Below are 10,022 nucleotides of genomic sequence, written 5' to 3'. Positions count from 1 at the left end.
ATCCCACCCCATGCTAGGAACTATGTGCATGCTAGATCAAATCCATGGACACAGCAAGACAAGTGGGAGCACAACCAACAGGAGGATTCATTTCATCTTTCAATTTCTAGACCCAAGCTACATTTTCCTGGATTTTATGGGGATAATCTTATTGGATGGACTAGACAGTGTGAAAAGTATTTTGAACTCGCTTGTGTACCTCCAGAAATTTGGGTTTCTCTAGCAACATTACATTGCACAGGAAAAGCAGAGCATTGGTGGTGTGGCTCGAGGTTAACAGCAAGATAGGTTAAGTGGGCACAATTCTGCAATATGGTGTGTAACAGATTCTCAGACCATAACATGTTTGATGTAGTGGAGATTTTTCATTCCTTATCTCAAGACTCCACAGTTTCTCTGTACATTGATAAATTTGAGGAAATGATGGCCAGCATGCAGAGACTGCACCCAGGGCTTCAAGAAGACTATTACATCCGATGTTTTGTGAGAGGCCTCAAAGACCATATCAAGCATTATTTGAAGCCCACAAACCCACTAATTTGCATGATACTTATACAATCGCCAAAGATCTTGAGAAGGCAGCCCTAAGCAGAAGAAATTTTCCAGCCTCAATTTCATCCTCATTCAAGAATCCTCCTTCCGCAAATTCTTCACAGAAATTTTGTGTTCCAACTGCCAAGACTGAGACGATGTAGAAACCTGAGAAATTGCCAAGCATTAATATCAAAGCTAAAGAACCTGGCACTTGCTGGAAGTGTTTAGCACCTTGGACACCAAAATACAAACTGAAATGTAAGTTTTATCAAGGCAGTGCTCATGCTTTGACATTGGAGCCCGAAGAAATCACTGAACAAGATATGGAGTAGGATGTTTCCTTGGAGGAAGAAGTCACCTTGCAAGCACCCATATTAATGCAAATATCCAAACAAGCAGTTCAAGACACCAGAACTGTTGCTACCTTTTGCTTGACTCTCATTGTCCAAGGAAAAAGAGCAATAGCTTTGGTTGACATTCGGAGTACCTATAGTTTTATGCATGTCTCTTTTGCCAACAAGTCTGCCTGCTAAAACTTTTGAGAAAAAATTTAGCTCACAACTTTTTTAAAAAAAGATTATGAGAAAAAAAAAGTTAACAAAAAAGTTTATATCAAGGTAATAGTGGGCTTTGTGGGCCACCTCGGTCAGTTGCACACCAGTTGGGCTGCTCGCGTGCAACTGTGGAATAGGAATTTTGGATACAGACATTGTTAATCAGCGCGTGCGTGAGCGGCCGTTCGCGCAAACCACCTCAACAGCCCTCACCTGTCCTTTTTTGGAAACTTTTTTCCTCCCGTCTTTCCTTTTTTGGAAAATTTTCTGAAAAAACTTTTATGTTAAGTTTTCACTCAAATTTTTAGGGGAAAACTTTTTAGAAAAAGCTTAGCTCACAACTTTGAGGAAAAAAGATTGCGAGAATTTTTTTTTTAGAAAAAAAGTTAATAAGAAAAGTTTATATCGAATAGTTAGTAGGTTTTGTGGGTCATCTTATCGGTTACGCGTGAGTTGGACTACTCGTGAGCAATCGCGAAATAGGAATTTCGCTTTGAGTCTGGGTTCTCCTTAAATTAAAAGATACATATCTCCTCGTCTCCTTTTATATATTGTGTTATATGACCATGCGAACCTCAAGACAAAGGATTTATAGGTCAGCAGGTAAGTGAATCCTTCCCGGCATAAACATGTAAATTCTGTCGTAAGATGATAAGATATTCTTTTATGATAACATGCATTGCACTACCCTATTACTCCGTACTCGATAGTAACAGACACTTTCTTGTGTCCTAGTACACAATCGCAACCGTCGAGATTAATTCAGTCATCTCGAGACTCGAGTTGATCGGACGACTAAGGATAACTTAACGGATGATCACAAAAGAGCCAAGCAGCGGTATTTCCAAATAAGAAAATGAAAGAAAAGAGTCAGCCAGCCAACCATCCGGTTTCAGGGTTCTGGAAGCAGAGTTCCGAAATTCGTCGACAACCGATTAATATTCACGAAAACTGGTTAATTTGGTTGGCACCGAATTCTGAATTCAAAAAATTTAAAAATACTAGAGATAATTCTATTATCTTCTGTGATTTTTTCAAAAATAATGTCATTTACATTATATTTTACGGAGAGGAAGTTAAAAAAAAAGAGCATGCTTTAAAAGGTGTGCAGCTCATTTAGAGGGTTCACGTTAAGGAAAATGTTAACATACAAACACATATTTTTAGTATATAGGGTGTGCCTTAAGATGATATATAAATTTAGTTTCACTTCATTTAAAATTTTATTAACTTCTCCATAATTTTTACAAAGTTCATAAACATAAAGTGAACATGTTAAGAAACAACACTGTAATTAAAATTTTCATGTCTATCATTATTTTTCCTACATAAAATATAGTATAAGTAAACTAATAAAAGTGGTTTCACTAATTTTAGAGGTGTTATGTTAGTTATGAATTAGTCTAGTTGCAACACATTTACATAATCTTGCATGTTACAATAACTATTTCATGAGATTATATATTTTTAAAAGACATATGATCATGTAAGAAGACTAACAAAATTAGTTTCATAATTTCTGAATTAGTAAAGAATTAACTATGCATTTAACTAGGTTTAGCAAATATATTTTCTCATAGATAATATTCAGCTTTTTTATGACTATAAATACTTTTATCATGTAGATAATGTTACAAGAAAACCAACAAAATTTATTTTACTTAATTTGAAGTTTATGAATTAGTTAGTGATTTTACAAGATTGAACTTTTTTTTTTGAGCTTCACTGAAATTCGAAAGATGCACTCGGTGAATCGGGACATTCGACTGATTTTCAACTGATTCATTCAAAATGCATTCAATGTGAAAAATACGATCGGTAAATCGAAGAATTCACTCGGTTTTCGATAGAATTTAACTGGTTTTCGTTGACTCGATTCGGTACGTTTTTGTTATTGATATATAAATTCGATCTACTGAATTTGTTCGAATCTCACCAAAATTTTACAAATTTCAAAAAATCGACAGGTAGTGATTTTCGTTGGGCAAACTAATTTTTGAACCCTGCATGAAGGCGGCCAGCAGAGCCGCAGAGGCCGCGCCAAAATTTCCAGCCTCGTGGCACGACCAAACTCACCGCCTGCCACTACTTGTCCACAGAGCCTTCGCGGAACGGTCCACACAACAGCCTCATCCATCGAACCTGAGCCAACGGCCTCTCGCACCACCGTCGTCGCGAACAGGGAGACGGTGGGGACGTGCGGACGACGATGTCTCCGAATCGGAACGGAAGATGAGCGGAGGGAAATGCAACTCCGTACTGATATTAAGCATCGTCTATTTTGACCATTCATACATCTTATACTTTCTATTTAATACTCATATGTATATTAATTCTCTTATCTACCTCGTAATTTATTTTACTATATTTTTAATACAAATCTTAATATAAATAAATAATACTGATAAAACGTATATCTCCATATAAAACTTTCCCTTTCGATGAGCCGTCCGCCACCTAGGAAAAAGAGCGGTGTTCAAGCTCGCTAAGCAAGTGGCTGACTAGGCCTGCATAACTACATGGACACGAGCAAGCGACTCTTCTTTCAATTTCTCCTCTCATCTATGCATTCCATAAAGATAGATTCGTCGGTCCATCACCCCAAGTTGCACCGCTTGAATCCAATGTGAAAGCGACGGTGTGCTTTCTTCCAAGTCCAACCCCATTCCCAGCGTCGTGCCCCAGGAACAGGGCAGAATAGATTTTCTATGGTTAGTGGATGACACGTGTATTAACAAATTAATTAATTACCTTGTTGCTATTTATCATACACCTGTTTTTTATTTTTTAGACACATGTTTTTATTTTCAAACAACGGCTATGAGTCATTAGATGAACATTTAATAGCTCACAACCTTTTTCAACCTTCAGATCTCATCCCACTGTAGTCTTTCTTCAACAGAGCATTTCTTTCAAGCATAGCGATGCCCTTGCCCGCCTCTAGCCGTCTCCAGCGATGTTCCTATCACCTGGTTCGTGGCGTCGTCCCACCCTCTCGTTTTCATGCTTCTCACCCCTACCCTAACCCATCGGTCATGCTTCGTCACCCTTACCGCCTCGCCATCCTGCCCCTGCACACGCCTCCTCCATCGGACCAACATGTCGCCACCAACCTTTCTCTAAACCTGCCGCCCGTTGGGAATGTGTCACCGGCAACCCGAAGCCCTAACCCGCCACTAACATATCGTCTGATCACGCTCTTAAATTGCAGTGTCTGAAATTGAAAAGACGTGAATTAATTATTCCATAGTAGCAATAATGTTGGATGGTTGATGAGTATATACTATAGCAGTATTCACATGGCCTGCAAAAATAATTTTTTTTGTTTTTAATTAGAACAAACATAAGCTAACTCGATAGAGAAAGATCTATGAATTAGACTTCTTTTCTTTACACTTTCTCTGTGATGTCCTTAGCTGACGCTACTTGACGTAACAAGGCTGCAATGAGCTTGAAAACAACAAGTCAACAACCATTTTACTGGAGATGGTACAATACTGGTACAGTGACTGAAAATACTGTCGCATCCGAATCTGCAAATTTGAGGGATCCGCGAGTTGGCCTTAATCAACTTGCTACTTGGTAGCTACCTATTGGCGAAACGGGTGTTTACTTATCTTGTTCAGTTGTGTACGAGTCGGTTGCAGACAGCTTTCCCTCAAGCTAGTTGTACTGGCCGTCTCTTTCCGCTCCGAACTGACTGCTCAGTTACTGAAGTGAACATAAACTAATTTTAAAACCTAACTTTGATGATGATAGTTGGTAAAGTCAGTTAGGTAAATATCTATATAAAATAGATATACCTTATCCTTAACTGTGCGTAAAAATATATAAAATTTTATACAGGTTTATGTCTTTCTTGAGACAGTGGTCACCTTGTTTAGTCTCATGAAACGTTAGGTTCTGGTTGGCGCACGGCACGAGCATCCAGTCCTGCCGAGTTTGGCGACGTCGGAGAGGGAGCTCGGGTGGCCGATGCATATGTTCGTAAACATGGCGTCAATGCCCGAGACGTCCTGCACCGCGACGGAGTAGGACGTCTTATGGTTCCGCTCAGTGAGGCGGCGGCTGTACTACGCGTCAATTTAGAAAATGTCAGAAGAACACCATGCTTTGGGATTTAGCAAAAGAAATCATACCGTCGTGTGCCCTTTTCCCTGTTCGGATGGTCTCCCAGACTGAGTTCAGTTTGCCGACGGACACCGCCATTGCCGCGTTCAATGCGAAACATGCCTTTGCATTGCGACTCATGTCAATCTCTTGCTTTGCGTTGTCATGCACCCTGTTACGAGATCTCGGCATTGCCTGCCTAGCTTGCCATTCCGGCAGACGCTGCGGAGGATGTCGTTGCGACGGACTTGATCGTCTGCAGTGGAGTGGTAATTGCAGAGAGTAAATAGCTCTATGTAGTAATGTCAAATCTGCACCGTCCGATTAAGCATCAACAGTCAAGACGAGTCGCTACAGTAACACTGACACAATATAAAATGCATCACAGTACTGTTGATTATGGTGTCAACAATACGTTTGCTACACTGTTGCGGCAAATGCCTGTAGCACAAGATACAAATTATTGTGCTCGTCGCTACAGTTACCTGCATTGGCTCCTTCGCTGAAAAGGACCCGAGCCGTGGAGACGGGAGCAGCCATGAGGCCGTCACATGAAAAGCGGCGGGAGGAGGGCATGGGAGGAATAGTAAGGGGTGCACAGGATTAGGTGGGTTGATGTAGTTTTGATTTCATGCTTTTGATTTTGATTATTGGATTTAGATGGAATGAAATGATGATGTATTAAGGACTTCTAATGATGATAGCGCACGTTAACGCTTCTAATGATGATAGCGCACGTTAATTGATGGTGGATACAAACTAGTTAGAGCTTTCCAATTTGATCGGAGGTGGTTGTTTGTAATGGAGGTGATGACATTGAAGCAACTGAGCCTTTAGATCCTGAATATCAAATGTTCCACTGAAACTCGTGATGTTTATATTAATAAAGACGAAGTGGAAGCTGTCAAGCATGGTTTCAAAACTACCAGCATGTGGACGAGGACGACTAATAGGCCACCAAGTTGTCATTTTCTCCATGCATGTTTGCAATTTTGAGTTTTTTTACTTATCTATCCGTACGACTATTGCGGTTTTTGGTGTTGAATCATTACTTCTGGTTCTTCCGAGAGAGACAGATTTGTTAATTTCCTTCCTTCATCAGCAGGCCCTTAGAATCCGTAAGCTTCTCGGTCGAATAGCGTTCCCATTGCCCATTGGATTGCGAGATCCACAAGTAGTATAGAGACGTTAGTAGACTGCTGGCTACACAATCATTACATGTGATTGAATAATGCAGCATCCAAACAACTATGCTTATTTAACATAGTTCGGTCAACACTAAACAACATCACGGCCATGCATTCGTCTTGAGTCACTGTAATCTAGTAATACAATAGAGAACGAGCCGTAGCTTGTTTGGCAAGTCATGTAGTGTCATGTTGTCCACCAGCTTTCGATCCTTATTTCCCTTATATTCTTTATTTTGTTCCCTTCTTGATTAATTTTTTTTATTTTTTTTTTATTTTTTTTATCTCCAACAGTTTTTCTTCGAAGGGAATCATGAAGAGAAAGAAGAGAGAATCTCGTCCTGAAAAGAATGACTCTGAGAATCCCTTCGTGACGGGAACTGTAAAGAGAAACCGTTAGAGCGTTGAAGGGAATGAAAATTCCTTCACGATGAAATTTTCGTCTGTGACGGAAATTCCTTAGGCATAGTCTTAGGATCAACATTGGTGTCTCACTGGGGCTCACCCCCGAGTAGGAGTCTCACACGTGTTAGGTGCTACAGTCTGAGATCATCTCTTTAAAGCAAACGTGTGAGTACGAGTATAGACTCATTTACACTTAGAGAACTACGTGGCTGAGTGCGTACGTGTAATGTGAGTCTCTACGTGAGTCAGATACTATAACTTATATTTGGAGGTAGAAGTGAAACTAGAACTCAATTTTTACAGGTTATTAGCAGGGCTAAACTCAAATTTTAACGTATTTATATGGTCAAAACTTACGTGTATTAATGATATACATGTAGCATAGGGGCCAGCCCCACTCCCGTCGCCCCTGCTTGGTAGGCTTACTAAAAAAATAGTATAATACAATAAAACATATTGTTTTGAGGGATGCAACCTCTAATTAATCAAGAGCAAGGGATCACACTATTACTGTGCACCGTCGCACAGAGCAAATGAAGGATTTTGTAATATTTAAATTAAAGAATTGTAAAAATATATATTTATTTGAAAATTGTAGATCTAAACTTATGTCGCCTATTGAAATAGCAACAGGCCATCGTGGCACGTTAACGTGCCGGTACATATGCTCTTGTGATTGTCCCACATCGGTCTATAGTCCTTCCAACTGGGGACATGAGTCGAGATTTACAATTTTTCAAAGTAAACATATATATTTGCAATTTTTATTTAAAAATATAAAAAAATCGTAAATGGAGATTGAGATCGCGCCTTGCCATTCCGCCCCCACACACGAGAAAACAGCCCGTCTAGCTCAGACCTTATAATGGGCTGAAGATACGCATGGCCCATTTAGCAACAAAAATTCCAACCCGCGCGCAACACATGCCAACAAGGGAAAGCAAACGGAGAAGACCAGGGCCATCAGACTTCTCAGGGAATCGCCATGGGCTGTCTGGGCTGAGCCTAATTTTCTGCTGCAACTAACGACATTAATGTCTCCCAGCCGTAAATTGCCTTTTTTATGTTTAGTATTATTGCGAAAAATTTCATGGTTATGATTGTGTCATGTCTCATACTATCATGTGTATTGTTTATATTTCGTGTAGTGAGATATATGAGGTGCTGAAAATGCATATGCAAGCTCTTGGCTTGAATACAATAATCTTAGGGATGCAATAAGTCCATAAATGTATAGCTTTCATGGCAAGCTAACCTCAATATCAACCTCTATTATTTTGCATATCATTTCTCTATTTATATACAAAAATTTATATAACCATTTAATATGTATATCCTTGTTTTATAGAAAAATACCGTTTTAACATATAAGACCATCACAATCATATTCCCTTCATTTCGTTCCCTTTCCGATTCCTTTCCCTGTTTCTATTTTCTTTATTTTTTCTTATCTTCAACAGCTTGCCTTCAAGAGAAATCGCGAAGGGAAATGAGAGAATCTCGTCCTGGAGGGAATAATCTTAAAAATTCTTTCGTGACGAAAACCGTAAAGAAAAATCGTTAAAACACTGAAAGGTAAAAAACTACTTTACGACGAAAATCTGGATCGTGAAGAAAATCGATTGGGCTTAATCTAAGTATTAACGTATTTGTATCACATATCATCCCGTAGTGGCTAAGTGGCGCACTCCTTGCTTCGGCTCTCCGCCACTGGCTGTGCCCTATGCCGGTACGTCGGCGTTTTTTTTTCATGAGCCGTAAGATCAATCGAGTCCATCGCAAGCGCTGTGCCCTATGCCGGTACGTCGGCGTTTTCTTTTCCGCGCCAACCAACACGGTCGTACGAGGGACGAAAGAGAACTATGTTTGTTCCAGCCTCTTTTCAGTATCGCTTCTCCTTTTTTATAGTGGATTTCACTACCGTTTCCCTTGTTCTGCGAGATCTTGGGTCCACGCGTAGAGGCCCGGCTTCAATGAAAATCTGTGTGTGCCCCAAGCCCCAAACGCGAGTGGCGTGTAGTTACAGGCCCGTCGTGCTTTTCGCCTGTTCCGCGAGAGGTGCGTAGCGTCTGTTCCGAGGAATTCTCACGGGTTGGTGCTACGAGCCGCGCGGCGCAGTGCGCGTTACCACGGGGCAGGTGTCCAGTGCTCGCCGCTCGGCCGGCGCACGCCATGCGGCCTAACGTCTCTCTCACTCACACCTGAAATCGATGAACCCTAGTTCCAAACTTCCTTAGAGACGACGAATTCAGCTCTGTGTCACCGCGAGCCTTCCATCGAATGCACCCAGTGGCGTATGTAGGATTAAAGACAATAATATATAATTCGGTTTGAGATGCACGGTGAAGATTATTCAAATATGTTACGACATGTCTATTTTATAAAAGTATATTTTATTCTATATGTTATATGAGCTTTATATTAAACATAAACTCTTTTAGAAAGTATTGTGCATGCTAGAAACCTACCCAATTAGCTTTTGCATTGTTCACAAATAATTTATAAGATTTTTTTTAATACATGCTTAGTACAATTGTTGTTGATTGTAATGATCTTTAGTTTTGCAACACAATTATGATTTTATTGTTCCTTGTATCTTTATAAAAGATGCACAGTTTCATTGTGATTTGGACAAATATGTTGCGAAATCTACGTTATGTTATGATGGTAATCTCAAATATGTTACATGAGCAAAATATGCAAATAATACATTACAAGTCCATCGGTGGCCTAGCATTCCCTCCCCTGCCGTAGACTGTGTCGTCTTGTTCATCTATTCTAGCCCATTATCATTGGTACGGTTATTTCGTGTGTTATGTTATAATTTTAGCTGAGTATCTAAGATTTCACGTGTGCTATTTATTAATTAAAAATAGCAGAAAAAAAGAAAAAGAATAAAAATAGCAGCAGAAATTGAGTCTCCGTATGCACGGCTGAAAAAGTTCTTCTACTGGTTTAGTTGTCACTTCAACTGAATATGAAGCTAGGACCTTTTTTTTTTTTTGCCAATTGCAATGGACGAAAAGCTGTGCATCTACACCATGTTATGCTCTGGATCCCGGAACCATGTGCATCTCCGCATCTCGGATTTCGATCCAAATCACGTGGATATTATATTGCAAAAGGCCAAACAAATACGGATCACATCCAAATGAACTCCAAGTTCCAACCTTGCATCTAAATGTTCCCATGGCGTGGTCCCCGCTGGAGCTGAACGAACTGTAATCGTCTC

Source organism: Phragmites australis, chromosome 4 (assembly GCF_958298935.1).
Source record: "Phragmites australis chromosome 4, lpPhrAust1.1, whole genome shotgun sequence".
NCBI lineage: Eukaryota > Viridiplantae > Streptophyta > Magnoliopsida > Poales > Poaceae > Phragmites > Phragmites australis.
Note: the sequence above shows the minus strand (reverse complement) of the source record.